Below are 19,868 nucleotides of genomic sequence, written 5' to 3'. Positions count from 1 at the left end.
TTATAGGCATGCTTTAGCTTCATTACACTCTACGATACCAGCAGACAGAAGCTGTTCTATCTGCTTTTGCTCAAAGCCATACTCCTGCAGCACAGATCGAGTGTGCTCTCCAATGAAGGGATCACGAGAGAGGCAGAGCTCCACAGAGGAGCGAGACAGAATGAGTGCAGGGCAGGGACTTATCTCTCCCTGAGCGTTCCTCAAGAATGATCCCCTCACCTGGTTGTGGGGGGTGAGAGAGCACTTTGTCCAATGAAAGCACAGGGGTGACACAGAAATCTGTCAAATCGAAGATCCGACCCCACTCCACCGGTGTCTCGGTGGCAAACACCCAGGTGAACGTCTGCCTGAGCTTCGGCCAATCAGATACACTAATTTGTGCAGGCAAGTCAGCAGGATCCAAGCCCAGAAATGTGGCCAGACAGAAATAGTTTGCAAATAAGAGATAAAAAAGCAATACAGCAGCAAAGATCAAAGACATCATGCAGGACTATGAATCCAGAAGTCATTAGTACATAACATTGTTCATAGTAGGTGACTTTTAAAGAAAACTCTCTTCTTATGAGGGTCACACATGAATAGCAATAGAGTCATTACTATTTCAAAGCAAGATTAAGTGTAGCGCATTTGCACTGGGATGATTAGTGTGTTAGTGTGTAGAATTCCGTGGCTTCTCCTTAATCTTTGAATGCCTTTTACAAAAATTGACAACCTTGCAACAAGTCTGATGTGACCCTAAGAATCATTAAACATATCAATTGTACTCAAGGTGTCCTTTGTTTTTGTTTTTTTAGGTTAATTAAGCATCTACACTAAATTTACATACTGTTGTATACAAGTGTACTTACATTAAAATGCAATTAGGGTAAATATTGATTATGAAATTTGACTGGTAGAACATGGCACTAGCATTGCCAATGCAGATCACGAGTTCCATACCCAGGGAAAGCACATACTGATAATATGTATAGCCAGGGCCGGAGTGGGATTCATATTCAGCCCGGGATGTCATGTCCAAGTCAGCCCACACCCAAAAGGGGGGTTGGAGGTGAAGATGATAACAATAAAACAAGATCACAGCAAAAATATGCAATATATGTAATTACTTGAAAATTATTGAAGCTCTCCATGTCATTATACCAAATATGGCATTCACTAAGACTTTCACTTTGTCATAAGACATCATTGTATGTGTTGTAAAAATAAGTGAATGTTAAAGGGATATTTGATCATTTCCTCACCCTCATGCCATCCCATATGTGTATGATTTTCTTTTGCAGAACATGAATGAAGATGTTTAGAAGAACTGTTGGTCCATTAAATGCAAGTAAATGAGAAGCAGTGAGAAACAGATCAATAATTAAGTCATTTTTTACTATAAATCTCCACTTTCACTTTCATAAGCACTCTTCTCTCATAAGAATTCTTCTTCTGTTTTTGATGATTACATAAGCATATCGCCCCCTACTGGGCAGGGAGGAGAATTTATAGTTAAAAAAAAAAAAAAAACTTAAATATTGATCTCACCCGGCCAACTTTCTCACCCACACCTATCATATCGCTTCTGAAGACATAGATTAAACCACTGGAGTTGTATGGATTACTTTTATGCTGCATTTATGTGATTTTTGTACCTTCTGAGTTCTGATCACCATTCACTTGCATTGAAAGGACCAACAGAACTGAGTAATTCTTCTAAAAAGCTTCATATGTGTTCAGCAGAAGACTGAAAGTCATATACATCTGGGATGGCATGAGGGTGAGTAAATGATGAGAGAAATTTCATTTTTGCGTAAACTAAGTTTATTTTAAAGACTATATAAGCACATAATTACACTATAGAACTGTAAATGTTTATAACTCTTTCAAGATGTACAGGCTTACACTTTAAATGGTCAGTGCTTTGTATTTTAGATCATTAAAATAGCAACAGATCCAGTGAAACAATTAAGGTTGAGTGATTGTTTTACATTTTTACATGCCATTCAAAAACGTGCCATTTTACAATGATAAGAGTGAAATAAAAGACTAAAAATAACACAGTTGTACTTTTCTTTTCCTTGGAATATAAATGTTCAGGACAAAGGCAAAATAGTTACTGTCTCTTTAAGAGGGTTTTATCGCATTATACAACATTGAAGGCACTCTGCAGTTTGTTTCGTTGAGTTTAATCTTTTGAGAGCTGTAAAGTCCCATTATTTTCGTACCGTGTTGTGCTGTTGCATCTGTATTCATTTACTTTAAGTATTCTGTTATTTTGTGACAAAAAATTATTTTGTTATTATCATTGTGCACTGCTAGGGAAGAGGATTTCAGAGATTAATTAATTGAGATTGTGAGACTGCAGTCAGTATTAAACTTGTGATGATCTTGTACCTGAAGCACGTTCATCCATTCAGCTATTAGTAGCCTATCTGTTCTCGATGGATCTTCCGTGATCCTTCCCGCGCTGTCAAGTGAAGCGGCGCAACATCAGTTTCGTCTCTCACATGCTTCTCTCTCATTTGTTTGGGTGTGAGATGATAAAATACAGACTGTGTCCGCTATAATACGGAACGCAATTCTGATCCTTTAAATACCGGATGTTACGGACTGTTGGCAATTCTTATGCGACATATGATGAAAGTTTGTCAATCAACCTAACCGGCCCAATTTTTGACCGGCCCAGCGGGAATTCTCCCGATCTTCCCTATTGCCACTCCGGCCCTGTGTATAGCTTGAAAGCAATGAATCCACTTGAGGATCAGGAAACAAAGCAGTTCAGATCCGAATCGGTGTCTAATGCACAAATTACCAATCTGTCATGCCTCTGAAATATTTTTGATTGTTTGTTTTGTCATGTACACCTATTACATAACACCTATTATGAATAAGACAAACAATGCATTCATAATACACAATACACAAAACATTTGCCATTATATTGGCCACTTGTCCTTGTGTAGAACAGTACAGGGCCATATTTCGAGAGTCCTGTGTAAGGCACTAACCTTCATTAAGCTCTTTATAGAACTAAGGCTCTATGGCTCCAACTGCGACATACTTTCCATCAGACGTACGGTACATATCATAGAACGTTGCACCACTATCCAGCAAGTTCTCCCCGCGAGGGTGATTCCACAGGCCGATACTGCGAGACTTCCACATGAAGTAGCCTACATATGCTGCACCTTCCACCTGCACAAAAAACCCCCACATCTAATGTCAAAAAGTATCAGAGTATTTAATACTAATTTAATCAAAGTAGTTAATACATTAATTCCTTTCATTCTGTCATGCAGCGTATGTATACTGAGTGATTCTGATTGCTGTTCCAGAGGGAGATGGTCTAGACTCTAGAGTTTTACACGTTAATCGGGTCATTTAATTCTGTTTACATTAAATGTATACGCAAAAAAAAATTGTCACTCAATGCCACTAATAACAGCCGCATCGAGGACTCATCATAACATAAAAAATTACCAATTTTCAATTACCATATGAAGCTATTTCAAAAAGTGGTGGGGACAAAATTAGCAAAGGCAAAAAGTAATAGGGACATGTCCCACCTGTCTCACCCGTAAATTATGCCTGTGACCAAACCAGCACATACCAGTGTCCAGTGTGTACTGTTATTGCACAGTTATATAGCATATAATTATATGCTATTTATATAGCAAAATTTTCTGTACAGCTGCTTTTAAACAATGTATGTTGTGAAAGGCATAATACAAATAAAAATGACCTGACTTGACTACTGCTAGTCCAAGATGGTCATTTTAGCAGGGCAGAGAAAAACAAACATATTAGTGTACATGTGGAATATTATCCTTGAACAACAGTCGTAAAAGATAATGTTATATGTTAGGCAGTGTTGTCTCTTGCCGACTTGGTGACCATGAAGCAAAGATAAACAACTGATCACAACCGTGAGATGCACAAAAGTTAGAGGGGTCAAATGTTACTTAAGAATGTTAAGCGGCAGTGTAGGCAGGCCCAAAAGAAATGTTGTATAATGACAGGGTTGCTGCAGAGTTTTTAAAATCTAATTTAAGACTTTTCAAGACCTTTTTCAAGACCTGAATAAATAAAATTACTACCGTATCCCCATACCAAAACAAACCAAGACAATCTCAAAATAAATCATGTATCACAGACTCTTACTTAAACAGGCAGAGGCACACATTCAACATGGTCTTAACATTGCTTATCAGTAAAACAGGGTAGGCTATATGCAAGTTTAAAATACTCAATACATGTTTTCCACATATGTCACATAAAAACTGGTTTATGTGCCATTATATAAATAAATACAAATTAGAGGTCGACCAATATTTGATTGTGCTGATTTGATAATGTGTTGAAAGCCAGCTAGTCTGTCAACATTTTTTTTTTTTTTTTTTTTTTTTTTTTTAATTGGTACCCTATATTAAATGTTCTTAGTCTTTCTTTCCTGTGATGGGGAGGGCCAGACAGAGGCTGCAAGAGTCCAAATTTAATTAAATTCCAGATGCAGTTTATGTATGGAACTTTGCATTAATTTGAACTTTATAGGCACTTTAACTTTGAAATACACTGGGGACTCTTATTTTGAAATGTTTGCGCTTCACTGCTTCCAACTGCTCATTCAAACAAATTATGGATATAAAACGTGCACTCCTACAATAATCTACAATGTATTAAAATACAAACTATTAAAAGTAAACATTGTCATATTTCATCAACACTATATCATCATCATCAACAGTTGATCTTTAGTGATCGCTTGTCATAAGTATGTAAGATCCAGAAACCCTTGTTATTAATGACACCTGTAGCCGTTAAGTGTACTGCAGCCAGCTCATGTTCGTGCACACACTCCATAGAGACGCGAGTGTGCATCGACCAAAACAATGACGTAACATACAAAGAGGCTGAACTTGATTCACCGGCATCATGCTGACAGATGAGGTAGCATAATTAAAATTACAGTTATGATTGTTTTACTACAAACTTTGAGACTAAACTAAAACTACTTATCAGCTTACGTAGCATACTGATACTACCGAACTATACCAGACAGTTTACTGTTGCACTGCAGTTATGTTGCACTATTGTATTTTTTGTATGTCATATGTTGTACTTCAAATAAGAAACCAGTGTATTTGCTTAAATTTATCCTGTATACCTGACTTTTAGTATAAAAAGTAGATCGTTGAAATTATTTGAAAGTTACGAAGCAAGGTAGCTTGCGATTCATCAGCGTTAGCAGGCAAGATCAAGTTAGCTAAAATTACACAGAGCAATCCTTATGGCACTATATTTCACATGCTTTGCAGTTATGTAAGCTTGCCTGTCCAATAAGAAGAACGCCAATTCAGGGTCGGTTTTGATCCCCAGAACCGAACGAAGGTCCCTCCAGGAATCAAATGCCCTGCCGATGTTCACTCTAGTTTTCGCTCGACCACGATCATGTTCCCGCTTAGCCAGATTGGATTCAGTAGATAAATGGTTTTTTTTGGCTTACTCAGAGTTTGTGTAGGAGTTGGTGTTGTGCTGGGAGCCGGACATTTGCTGGATTCCATCTCTAAGATAACATTACCTAGTGTTGCAGTTTGTTGTCGCTGTTGAATAGCGGAAGAGAAGCACTGAGGCAAGGCTCTCGGGAGCGCGCATAAACATCACATCCTTTGGATTTTCCCGGCAAAACCGACCCGCTCCCTTCACATGAAAATCAGTCTACAGGCTTTAATAGGCAACCTAGGAAGTCCGGGAAGGGCTCATCTTTTAAGTTGCATTACAAGCCGTTCACACATTGGCGGAAAAAAGGCGAATATTACATGAAAATTGTTTCATATGGTACCTTTAATGATTGTTAACTGCCCCGCAACATCTAAAAACACTCACAAGCCCCCGCATGCTTGGAGAAAATAAAACAGTGCCACGTTTTCACTCTGAAGGATGCTGCGCATGCATTTATTTAATTAAATGGTATTCTTTTGAAGTTTGATAATCACATTAGGTCATATTAGGATTCCTGTGATTCTGCCCCCAAATTTAAGGCCTCTTTAAATAAAAATTAAGATTTTGTTGTATCATTCAAGATATTTAAGACTTTTTATGACCTTAAATTTTGGAAAACTGAATTTAAGACATTTTAAGGATCCGCGAGAACCCTGAATGATCTTTGAGTAACGCTTATGAAACACTCAAGCATTTCTAACAATTATTCATAGAAGAAAACATAAAAAACACAATGATTGCAGGGTGTAATACAAACAAATTGGCATGCAAGTGTCTCACAAACACTATTTGCCTGTCTTCGGGTTAATAACCATGGTGTTGCCGAAAGCTACTGTCAGTATCAAACTACAGGTTTTATCATTGAGTGGCAAGGTGCCTCTTATAGGGATTTGGATATCTTCGCTGCCTAACAGGCAAACATCTAATCATCATAACCACAGCTCTTGCCCACACTCACATTAGCTTGGCTCATACATGACATTCACACATCAGGTGCCCCTCTTCACTAGTGCAGCTCCGCACCAGGTCTGAATTACTAATGTGCGAGGTGCTCCACTAATGGATTGTAACATATTAAAAAGGTATTTACCGCTATTTATTTCCTAAATAAAAATTGATCTAGCACAGATTAGACCTTGTTTGAGCAAAGTACACAGCTTCAGTCAAATCAGAGGTCCATTATCTGGTAATTGTAAACTATAAGGGGAGAAATCCTTGGTCTTATCCTTGGTCAACAAAATGCATTTAGAAGTGATGAAATGCAATTTGTTGCCCTGGTCCTTCATTACTTCATTATGGCCTAAAAGCTTGGAATAACTTCCAAAAGTTATTTAAAATAACTTTAAGCACTATCAACTTAAAGCATGATTTTTTTGTCCAGAATTCTACTGTGAACGCCATAGGCTTATAATCAAATTCTTTAGCATGCCATCAGCTGATACACAGCTGATTTAGACTCATTCAAGCCAAAACCACTCTCTCACCATGGAATCACTTGAAGAAAGCTATAAAAAAGGCCCTTGAGCAACACTTGCCTCAGCCCACGAGAAAATGGCAGATGCTGTTAATACAAGCAAGTCATTTCTACAAACAGAAAATCAGTGACATTACCAGGAAAATGTAAAGCTGCAGGACTCTACTATCAACCACAGGGAAGTTTTTTTTCAATTACCTCAACACATAATATTTATTTATATTATTTAAATTATAAAAGAGTCCGATGAGGTATCTCAGGGAGCTGTAAAAAATTATACTAATATTTTAATTTCTCATGGTTGAGCGGCCAACTCGTCTGGGCCCTAATTTCCATATTTTATAAGATAGCAAGCATTAATGATAAGCTTTGCAGTGAAATACTTCACAGTTTCATTTTTTAATCCACAGATTGAAATTTTAATGGACAATGACCATAAATTAGTAGCTAGTTAGTTAGTTACTTGTTTTTTTTTTTTTTTTTTTTTTTTTGCATTCAAAGTGATTATATTACACTGATTTGGAGGAACATTTAGGGATCAAGGAGCCAATGGACCAAGGAACCAATTTCCTTGACTCTTCCATGACTTTTTAAGTCATTTGTGAATTCTGGATAAGGATTCTAAAACATCTTTTTGATTCTGACCGATTTGCAAAGGAATTCTTCTGAAGATGTTTTAAATAGCAAATTCTGGTCATGAGACTACATTAGGATAACGTAAAGATTATGTTGTAAATTGGTCTTTTAATGGTAATGTAATTACGGGTCTATGGCATTGCAGTTATGTTGACAGTAAATCATGGAATTACCAAAATATAACAAATAAATTAGCTAACTGGATTCTGGGTTACCTCGGAACATTGGGAGGATGGAAATATGACTTGTGAATTGGTAGTTTAATAATGGAAGCATGAGCCTGTGACGTTGCAGTTACGTTGCCAATTAGTAAGTCATGAAATTACCAAAAAGTACAAATAAATTACATAACTGGTTTGTTTTGTGCCGTGTTGGGTGAATGTGATTACATAGTAATAAATGACTGTAATAAAATTTCTTTTTAGTCAAAAAAGTAGTGTAAATCATTACATTTTTAAATCCTTGTAATCAGATTACAGTTACTGACTTTCAATTTAAGTAATTACTTTTAAGTACATTACTCGCGCTAAAGTAACATGTATAATACATTTAAATATGAATTCATATGTACGTCTGTTAGTGATTCTGTGACAGCTGAAGCGTGTGCGACAATGAATGAGGAAATATAGACATTTCGAATTTGAGTGGAAAACCAAAAACTTTTCTATGAAAAGTGATTTAGAAAGTAACTTAAAAGTAAAATAAAAAGTAATGCATTACTTTTTAGGTGAAGTAATTTATTGAAACATTTATTGAAAAGTAATTAGTAATCTGTAGTTGATTACTTGTTTTGAGTAACTTATCCAACACTGGTTGTGTGTTACCTGGGATGCTCACACATCAACCAATACTACGGTTTGCGAGCAAGTTTTACTCCATACAATAGCAATGCCTAGCCGATGAATATTTAAGGACCGCTCACAACTAGACAAATATATTTTCACTATAGAAATTTCCATGACTTATAAAGTTTGTATATATTATATTGACTTTTCCAGTCATGCAAACACAATTTAATAACCCCTGATATTCCCAGGTTTTCCATGGTTGTGGGAACCCTGAAAGCACACAGAGAAAGATCATATTCCGTGGGTCATCCTACTTGGGAAAGACCCATACTAATAATACTCACAGGTGCGGTAATGAAAGTAGATATTTTCAGTAAAAGCCACTTGAAGGAAAAAAACCAAGGAAAATCAGTTATGGTAAAACATATTGCAGAAACTACCGACATGCTGGGCAGAAAACTGAATGACAGTGTTGAGACAAACAAGGTTTGTAATGGCTTCATTCCAAGCAGTGATTGATAAAAGCAGGTAAAGGAAAAGGCTTTTAGCACAGAGAAAAACAATACACAACACAACCCTCAGTTCAGATAGCCTTGACATATGGAATGAATTCCTGCCAGCAGAAGTGCATTGTTTTCCAATGACTTGTCAGTTTTAAAAAGAGTAGCACACTTCTCAGCTAACCAGCTCCAAGAACAATTACATTCAAAAGAGTCTGTGGGAACCAGGAAAACTGTCTACTGGTATTTCAAAAAGAAGTAAATAATTTGTTGCCAGGAACTAATTTTAAGGCAAGGTGTAGAATCTCACCATGCTGGCATCAATGATCTGGCTCTGTCCTGATCTGCTTCTCTCCAGCAGAGCAAACACAATCCCAAACGCACACATGAGACCCCCTCCTGCAAAGTCTGCTACCAAATTAAGTGGAGCAAAGGGTTTCTCTGAACTACATCCCAGCATGGAGAGCAAGCCTATCATAGAGAGAAAGGAAGATAGACAGAGTCAATTCATTTTTTTTTTTTTTTTTTTTTTTTGTATAGCGCTTTTCACAACACACATTGTTTCAAAGCAGCTTTACAGAAAATCATGCATTAAAAAAAAATCTAATATCTGTAATATCTATAATGTCTTACAGTGATCATTGTGTAGTTTGATTAAATATGATTGTAAATTGTGTATAAAAATTAAATAATTAAATAATAATTGTATTTAGAACCCCAGTGAGCAAGCTGAAGGCGACTGTGGCAAGGAACACAAAACTCTATAAGATGTTGGTTAATGGAGAAAAATAACCTTGGGAGAAACCAGGCTCACTGTGGGGGCCAGTTCCCCAGTGGCTAAACAACATGAATATAATGCCAATATTAGTTATTTGTGTGCAGTGCAAGTCATGGTTTAAAATTATTAAACTAAGTAAGTGTTAAGGGTCAGTGTGTAACTGTAAGATTAATGACTAATGTCTTTGAAGTCCATCCTGGATTAACTACAGAAGTTCACATAGATGCATTGTTCTTTATTAGTTGGCTGATGAAGGCTTTTGTTGGCAATTAAATGATATTCCATTTCAAGAGTGTAATCCATCAGTAGACAAAGGTGATTCAGGCAGAGATTAATGATGAGGTGCATCGCAGAGAGTGAGAAAAATATATATTCAGGACATGATTAGAACTGCAAACTGAAGCCTTGTGAATCAAGTAAGAAAATAATCCCATGGCTCAATATGGCTAAGCAGCTAATGTGATATATTTAAATCACAGTTAAAGGTCAGCTAAAAATACCATCAATTAAACCATTTCTGTCACTAGTTAGCATCAGTTTCAGGTTCTGTGTTTTCTACTCTTCAAGAGATTAAGAAAACTTTTAATATACAGAGAGAATGCTCTGTTGTTCAGCTCCCATTAGCAGTGGGAGTTTTTTTCAAAGCCATTATAGAACCCAAACACTTAGGGAAGGCGGATGGTCTATACTCAGGAAGTGCGCTGTCATCACAGATAATTCAAGGTAAAAGCTTGATTGTATTGTTAGCATGCATAAGGTCACAACAAAAGGAAAGTCATGGGCTCAAAAATAAAAATCGAATCAAACTATCCCATTTGTGCAGCAACAAGCTTTTAAATTGTGCTCTAAAAGTGACCCAAACATGCCCCTATTCACAACATCAAATGCAACATCAGCACTTTGGTATACTCTGTAGTTTTTAAAGTGCTCTATAAATAAATTTGAATTGAATTGGGCCAAACTCTACCCTCACAACCCATTGACAGCATCCCAGTGGAAAAAAATAAGACTGTAACAAGACAATTCATGAAAGTTCATGTTAATCGAACAATCTGAATGTATGTAATAAGCTTTTGGATGAAAGCATCAATGGTTTGCGAAACCATCTGTCTGATTCATTGCAGTTATTCCTCACTGGAGATTTTGAAAATTACTCTGAAATTCAGCTGCCAAGACAATGTACATTCATACTGTACAAACACAGCTAATTTAGTGCCTCCTACAGAGTGGTAAGATGGTTAATCAAATTAAAGTACATACAATTGCGTGTTAAAAAGTATTTACAGTGCATCCGGAAAGCATTCACAGCGCTTCACTTTTTCCACATTTTGTTATGTTACAGCCTTATTCCTAAATGGATTAAATTCATTATTTTCCTCAAAATTCTACAAACAATACCCCATAATGACAAGTGAAAGAAGTTTGTTTGAAATCTTTGCAAATTTATAAAAAAAAAAAAAATTGAAAAAACCTCAATACTTTGTTGAAGCACCTTTGGCACCAATTACAGCCTCAAGTCTTTTTGAGTATGATGCTACAAGCTTGGCACACCTATTTTTGGGCAGTTTCTCCCATTCTTCTTTGCAGGGCCTCTCAAGCTCCATCAGCTTGGATGGGGAGCGTCGGTGCACAGCCATTTTCAGATCTCTCCAGAGATGTTCAATCGGGTTCAAGTCTGGGCTCTGGCTGGGCCACTCAAGGACATTCACAGAGTTGTCCCGTAGCCACTCCTTTGATATCTTGGCTGTGTGCTTAGGGTCGTTGTCCTGTTGGAAGTTGAACCTTCACCCCAGTCTGAGGTCCAGAGCGCTCTGGAGCAGGTTTTCATCAAGGATATCTCTGTACATTGCTGCATTCATCTTTCCCTCGATCCTGACTAGTCTCCCAGTTCCTGCCACTGAAAAACATCCCCACAGCATGATGCTGCCACCACCATGCTTCACTGTAGGGATGTTATTGGCCAGGTGATGAGCGGTGCCTGGTTTCCTCCAGACATGACGCTTGCCATTCAGGCCAAAGAGTTCAATCTATGTTTCATCAGACCAGAGAATTTTGTTTCTCATTGTCTGAGCGTCCTTCAGGTGCCTTTTGGCAAACTCCAGGCGGGCTGTCATGTGCCTTTTACTGAAGAGTGGCTTCCGTCTGGCCACTCTACCATACAGGCCTGATTGGTGGAGTGCTGCAGAGTTGGCTGTTCTTCTGGAAGGTTCTCCTCTCTCCACAGAGAAATGCTGGAGCTCTGTCAGAGTGACCATCGGGTTCTTGGTTACCTCCCTGACTAAGGCCCTTCTCCCCCAATCGCTCAGTTTGGCCGAGCGGCCAGCTCTAGGAAGAGTCCTGGTGGTTCCAAACTTCTTCCATTTACGGATGATGGAGGCCACTGTGCTCATTGGGACCTTCAATGCTGCAGAAATTTTTCTGTACCCTTCCCCAGATCTGTGTCTCAATGCAATCCTGTCTCGGAGGTCTACAGACAATTCCTTGGACTTCATGGCTTGGTTTGTGCTCTGACATGCACTGTTAACTGTGGGACCTTATATAGACAGGTGTGTGCCTTTCCAAATCATGTCCAATCAACTGAATTTACCACAGGTGGACTCCAATCAAGTTGTAGAAACATCTCAAGGATGATCAGTGGAAACAGGATGCACCTGAGCTCAATTTTGAATGCCATGGCAAAGGCTGTGAATACTTATGTACATGTGATTTTTTATTTTTTTTTTCATTTTTTTTTTTTTATAAATTTGCAAAGATTTCAAACAAACTTCTTTCACTTGTCATTATGGGGTATTGTTTGTAGAATTTTGAGGAAAATAATGAATTTAATCCATTTTGGAATAAGGCTGTAACATAACAAAATGTGGAAAAGTGAAGCGCTGTGAATACTTTCCGGATGCACTGTTAGCCAAAAATGTACAGTATGAAAAAGAAATTGTATGTCATTGCATTTGAAACAACATATCTATTCAAGAACAATAACACTAGCACATTTTTCAAGCAAAACTCTTCACAAAGAGAGGTTTGTTTGGTTTTAAATTATAAAACAATCAGCCTGGTTTTATAAAAATTAGGTGACTGTGGCAACATTTCTGCAAGATGATATTATGTGGTTTCACTCAGTAATTTTTTTCTTCATTAAAAAAAGCTTTACTCCTAAAGAAATTAATTTTAATTTTTAAACATATATATAAAATCATGAGCACTCACATGAAATGAAAAATTCAGTCATATCAGTAATGTTATTAAAGCTGTTTTATTCTGCATGGAGAGGGTCCCCTCATGGGGGCTGCCACGTTGAGATCACATGAACAGTCAAATACTACTTGCTTAATCTCAGTAACCACCCTGTTATTGGACACTTTCACTCTTGGATTAAATTAATCATGGCTGACTGTGAAAAGAGATTTCTACAATGGCATCTGAAACTGAAAACTATTGATTTTAAATTATGCTGCATCCAAGTCACTAGGTGTCAGTGTAAGTCTAAGATGACCCAAGTAAAAAGTTACTGATTGCACCTTTAAAGGTATTGCGGCAGTTCCGAGGTAAATTGTCCACTGTGTGGCACTAAAAGCGAGTTAAAATTTCTACCAAACAGATGGTGTTTTTAATATTGATGCACTATAGAGTTTTAAAAACAAAACCCACCTCCCTGCCCTAAACCTTAAACCTAAACAATAGCAAATGTGTCATGAAAAACATGAAAAATGCAATTGCTGAAGCAACTACGTCATTTTGTGGTGATTCTATGACACATTTTAAGCTCTCATCTCGACTAATGTGAACTTCAGGACTCATACCCTGGTCCTTTGCATCACAAGCGCAACACTATCAGTTGAGCATCTGCGTAAACTAATCGGCCTCAAACAAGCTTGTAAATGTAGTTGCTTGAGTAATGCAAATGAAAAAGGTATCAATTTACAAAGTCATGCACTACAGTACTGTAAAAGTGTTTTGATGTCATAAGATATCATTGTGTGTGGAACAAAAAGTTAGTGTTTATGAACTGATAATCTTCCATTTTACTTGTGATTATGTGTGAGAGTGAATAAATTAATTGTTGTTGTAGTGCCTCTAGAATTCACCAGAAAAGTCCCATGATACGTACAACGAGCCATATAAAATCTTTTCGAAAAATTGTAGGTATAGTAACGTTATTCTATGAGACCAGGTTGCAAACAATAGTTGTAAATAATAGCTCTAAAAAAACCTCTAGTATCATTTGGACATGCCACATGGTTGATTATGTTTATAAAAGTCAAGAATAACAAGCCACAACACTACTTGTTTCCTGAGAAAAAAAACAAAACATGATAAGATACGTTTACAATATAGAATCAAAATAATATTTTTTGCAATTAATGGCGCCGTAGAACTATACTGCTCCATCTGGCTAAATGACAAACCAATCTGCAACCTGAAAAATGCTGTAGGACAAAAAAGTCAAAACTTTGTATGCATAATCAAGAGAAGTGCTCCACCAAAGAAGTTTTGAACCTCACATAGTTCGGTCTCTGTAATCAACTCTGCTTTTCAACTACTGTGTGATTGAGCCTAAGGGCGTTCTGGGAAAGCTTATTAGCAAAATAATGGCCAGATAGTTGATATCATGCCTGGCAGCCTTGGCGTAGGATCCGATTTGGCCGTAGCCGGTGAGTCGAGCGTAGATCAGGCATGGGTTCTCTTTTAGTAAGTCTTCAGGACCTAATCCCATTTTCTCCATAACACCTTAATTATGCCAGAGTGAGAAATGTGATAGAATAAGAAAAAACAGTAAAAACCTTGAAGGTACATAAATTGGAACTCAAAGGACCAGAGGTTTAGATAAGAACAAACTATTCTTGTATGGATTTAAAAATCACAGGGGGTAAAATTGCAATCACCCCCCTAAGTCAAAGCAGTTGTTGTGAAATCAACAATCTTTTTTGTTTCGTTTTATTAGTCAAAAATGCTTTAAATTATTTACAACAAGGCAAGGCACAATATCAACAGAGTTTACCTGTACAAAATTAAAGATACATTTATTTGCAAACAAAAAGAACAAATTGAGATAGAACATGCATTTCTGGACTTATGTTTTTAATTGTTTCACCATTATTAAGTTATTATATTTTGTAACCACTGTTTCATCAAAATGCAGTGATAACAAAAGTCACATCTAAAGGACACAAAAAAGCTGCAGGAGCAGAGATAATTTAATTCATTATAAGTTCTAGAGTTTATTCAGATCGTGAGAGTCTGTTAAGCATGGCTGACGTTATTGATGTACCCAAACAAATAAAACATCTCAAATTATAGGAATTGGTATTAAAACCAACCTATTGTGCTAAAAAGATATATTCAAGCAGTAAATACCTTGCATCAATTACCTAGAGAAAGTATAACTGACCCAAAGTTCCTTATTCAGTGTTTAATATTGTAATAAGCAATTTCAACGTGCAAAATGTTTGCTCATTATCACAAATGCTGTCAAAAGAGCTTAACCTGTATAGAATCCGCATTATTCTTTTAATGAAACTGGTTTCAGAACAGTCTAGAAAGCACCTTATTTTAATCCTACCTCTGTATACGGCTTCGAATGCAACACTTTTCAGTTTTCGGACGAAGCCTATCTCTCTCCTCAAAAGCTGATGATTTCAGAATATACCACTGTATCAGAATACCCATAACCCAACAATTAAAAGTGACAAAAAATGACAATAAACTTGACGTCGGTAAGAACGTTTCTGCTAAAAACCTTAAAATAAATGTAGCTATAAGTCAATAATAATGATTTCTGAAGACATAATTTCTCTTAATTTCTCTCCACCATGATATCCTGTCACTTTGGGTAAGGCATGTAGGCTACTTCATATACAGTAGCCTAAATGCCACAAAGTGATGGAAAATATCCCATATTTTCATTTCACTTTATGCCTATCCCAGACCAGGGAATTTAGCTTTAAAAAATAAGAAACGATCCCTTAAAAAAACATTTAAATAAAAATCACGCTTGTGGCTTGGTTCAGTTCCCAAAAAGATTCTAGTGCCATCAAGGATAAATAATTAAACATGATCAGATAAATAAGGCACTGCTTACATGTGAAATCATTAATATTTTATAAATTAAATAATAAATGGAAATTGTAAGACAGATTTGACCAGACAGCAAAATGTTTGGAAGGTCACTGCTACTTCATTTCTCAACACTGACTGTGCTACAAACATTACAATCAGTAGAATGTGTAGCATACATGCAATGCATAGCAAATTTACACAGTCTCAATTCATCAATTAATTAATCAATTCAAAGTAGCAATCAATGCAAACAAACAGATAGGACATGGTATGAGATGTATCGAACTGGAATTACATTTCAAAAGAATTTTAATTATATAGAATTGTTGCATTGAATGTCTTGTATGGATAAATACTTGGCTGCAAGGTCAGTCTCAGCTGACCTTGCATCAAGGAACAACATTCTCAATGGCATGACTCAAATGTTCTGCCTTGGGAAATACAAATCATACTAACCTTGTGTATTAGCAGTGGAACTACATAACCTTCAAATCCATATGTTTCTTAGTTCCATCAATAAGAGGTTGTTTACATCACGGCCATTTGGGAGCATTCAGTCAAACTCTTCCATGTTTTGGTGCAAATGCACTTTTCACTTGGTAATAATACAGCTAACACTAATATAATTTTTTGCCTGTTGGGCCTATGCAGTTCATTGCAATGTTAATATTTTCAGCATCAGATTTTATGGACATATTTATTTACTTTTGTGCAATTAACAGTTATGGTGCTGTGCTGGGTCACCATTGATGTCTATTGTAAAATCTGGTTCCTAGCAAAAGAACCACTTCCCCCACATTATTTACTTTCTCTAAGATAACCAGCCACACACCTTCCAAACATACTGTCCATGACATGCTGGTTAACCTAACAACCATGAAAACATCTGACCAGTTAGGATTTATCTCTTAGCACAGCAGCTTCACCCAAAGTTGTACAGAGTGACTGTGTTATATAGTGCCATTTATGGCATTTATTCAATTGATAGATTTGTAAATCAAATTAGAGATAATATTTGAGTCATTGCTTCCTGTTTTGCAAGGCTTTAATTACATGAAAATATTGTCACAATCAACACCTCCCTTCTTACATTCAAAAACACATTCTGAAGTAAACAGCAAAAGCAGCATGACTTCCAACAGCATCAAGGCAATTAAAATCAACCTTATTCTAACAGAGAAGGCCTAGTTTTTTTGTTTTTTTTTCTTGGTTCATGAAAGAAATTTGATTGCGCTGCAGATGAAAAGGAGCTGACATGACTTGTTTCTTCCTAATGAAATGACTAGAACAAGAAGTCTCTCTCTTTGAGGACAAAAGAGACTCTAGCAGTCATATTACTGATGTAACTCGCATTTTAGTTAGGGATGTCAAGGGCTTTAGATTGGCACAAAATGCATCTATTTATGTTGACATCTCTGATGCTTCATGGTTAGAATGAACTAATTTGCAACAATCTTTGGTAATACAGAATAAAGCACTAATACGAAACCACCCACTGTTTTAGATTTATTCACTTTAAGCCCTGTGGTGTTGGTTTGATCACATTTCTCATAATGAAATGAGACATCTTTAAAGCTGAAGTGTATAATTTCTGCACCACTAACGTCACTAAACAGAATTGCAAAAATAATCACAGTTAAAGAGTTAAGATAACTCGACCCGTCTTCTGCAAACAAATAGTCCCGCCCCACAATATTTTCTATCTGTGTCGGCACAGGCTACTCATACAAACAGAAGAAGGTTTTGATATCACCACAGAGGCTTATTTATAGTTGACTCAGCACGTTAAGCAAGAACATGAGAGGGAATTTTGACATTAAAAAATTATGCATTTTTGGGCAATTATGCAATTTTTCACACTCATTTTTAAAAGCTCACCATTTACACATACATTGGACAAATTGCTAAAAAAAAAAACTTTGGTTGTTCTAACTTTGTAAAAGTGTAATTCTGATTCTGTTCACTCAACCTCACTTTGAAAAGTCTAATTTTATTCCACTAGTTGGCAGAAAGCACTAGAAAAAAAAGAAATTCTTCTCTATCACATTCCGTCACAATATACAGATCTAAAATGTAGGTGGTGCTCTAACACATTTTAGCCCCCACAGATGTGCTCGCCCATAGACATTCAGTCTAATTTTCAGTTCAAGTACCACCCTTGTTTTTTCATTAAATATCTTAGTCTCTGAGTGGACTAGAAGCTCAATCTAGGTGTCATTACACAGCTGATCTTCCCCTTTGCGATGATATAAAACATTTTATCATCAATAGTTGAAAACATATTTTCTGATGATTTGTTTTGCATGCTTTTCCTGCTGGATGGCATATTTTGTTCTGGACATCTAAGATATAACATTGGAGTATTCAGCCAGGCAAGCTCACAGAAATGTAAACAATGGCTCATTTTTTTTGAAAACTTCCTAAGGGAAAAGCAGATATAAACGGTTTAGCTATTTGGGACTTACAGCAGCTATTATTGGAGTATAAAACAGACATTCGTATTTGATGACTTACAGAAATCATATTTCACTTTGTGATTCTTTTGAAAATCGTTTGAACTATGGTATTAGGGCAACAAAATTAAGTGTACAGTCACATTCCTGAGAGTGAGAGCTTTCATTTGATGACTTCTCCATTTACAGTGCATTCAGAAAGTATTCAGACCCCTTCATTTTTTTCACATTTTATGTTGCAGCCTTATGATAAAATGCTTTAAAAAAAAAAATTTCCCACATCAATCTACACTACGTACCCCATAATGACAAAGCAAAAACTAGATTTTTGATAACTTTTCAAATTTATTAAAAAGACAAAAACTGAAATATCAGATTGATATAAGTATTCAGACCCTTAACTCAGTACTTAGTTGAAGCACCTTTGGCAGCGATTACTGCTCAAGTCTTTTTGGGTATGATGCGACAAGCTTTGCACACCTGGATTTGGGGAATTTCTGCCATTCTTCTCTGCAGATCCTCTCAAGCTCTGTCAGGTTTGGATGGGGACCATCAGTGGACAGCCATTTTTAGATCTCTCCAGAGATGTTCGATTGGGTTCAAGTCTGGGCTCTGGCTGGGCCACTCAAGGACATTCTCAGAGTTTTCCCTAACCACTTTTGTGTTGTCTTGGATGTGTGCTTAGGGTCATTGTCCCCATGGGGGGGGGGGTTTAATATGCATTATTAATACAAATTGTATATCCTTTCTTATATGCTAAAATGAGAACTTTCCTGACCCATGACTTATAATTTTTTTTATTTATATGTTAAAAATATATTTATTTGAATTTTTTTTTTTGGTTATTTTTCTTCTTTATCTTATTTATGTATACATTTTGGATGGTTTAAAAGATTTTTTTTAATTTTTTTTTAATAATTTTTATTTATTTTATTTGTTTATTTTTTTCTTTCACCAGTACTTGTCTTTATGATTGTATTCATACATTGTTTGATCTTATTGAACATTTATATAGAAAAAAAACTCCACAGTTTTACCACCATTTGTGGACTTTTTAGACAGTCCCTTACCACACCCTCCACAGTATTAGCATGTTTTAGCACAGTGTGTGGACTTTTCAGACGGTCCCTTACCCACCATAGGCAAATTTTCCAACTTATATCAATGTTAAATTGGCGATCTGGAATGATTTAAGCGTGACACCATCTGACCAGCTTAAATACGAGACAAATCTCGTATCTTGATGCGTCCCGTATTGATTCAATACGGGACACATCATTTTATCGTTAAATACGGGACGATCCTGTATTTTACAGGACGGGTGGCAGTTGGAAGGTGAATCTTCAGCCCAGTCTAAGGTCCTGAGTGCTCTGGACCAGGTTTTCATTAAGGATTTCTCTGTATTTTGCTGCGTTCAGCTTTCCTTCAACCCTGACCAGTCCCCCAGTCCCTGCTGCTGAAAAACACCCCCACAGGATGATGCTGCTACCACCACCATGCTTCACCGTTGGGATGGTATTGTGCAGGTGATGAGCGGTGCCTGGTTTCCTCCAGTCATGATGCTTGGAATTGAGGCCAAACAGTTCAATCTTCGTTTCATCAGACCAGAAAATCTTGTAAATGGTGACCAAAACTTTGAAGCTCCATAAAACACATAAACAGAGTGTAAAAGTAATCTATATGACTCCAGTGTTTTAATCC

At 36.7% G+C, this 19,868-nt stretch overlaps 1 pseudogene; it reads right to left on the bottom strand.

Moving 5' to 3' along the window:
- On the bottom strand, positions 1–15,324 carry LOC127428544 (alpha-methylacyl-CoA racemase-like; annotated as a pseudogene).
- Between the last annotated feature and the right edge of the window lie 4,544 nt (positions 15,325–19,868).

Source organism: Myxocyprinus asiaticus, chromosome 38 (genome assembly GCF_019703515.2).
Source record: "Myxocyprinus asiaticus isolate MX2 ecotype Aquarium Trade chromosome 38, UBuf_Myxa_2, whole genome shotgun sequence".
Lineage (NCBI taxonomy): Eukaryota > Metazoa > Chordata > Actinopteri > Cypriniformes > Catostomidae > Myxocyprinus > Myxocyprinus asiaticus.
The sequence above is the reverse complement of the archived record's forward strand: the minus strand, read 5'-3'. Positions and strand labels throughout refer to the sequence as shown.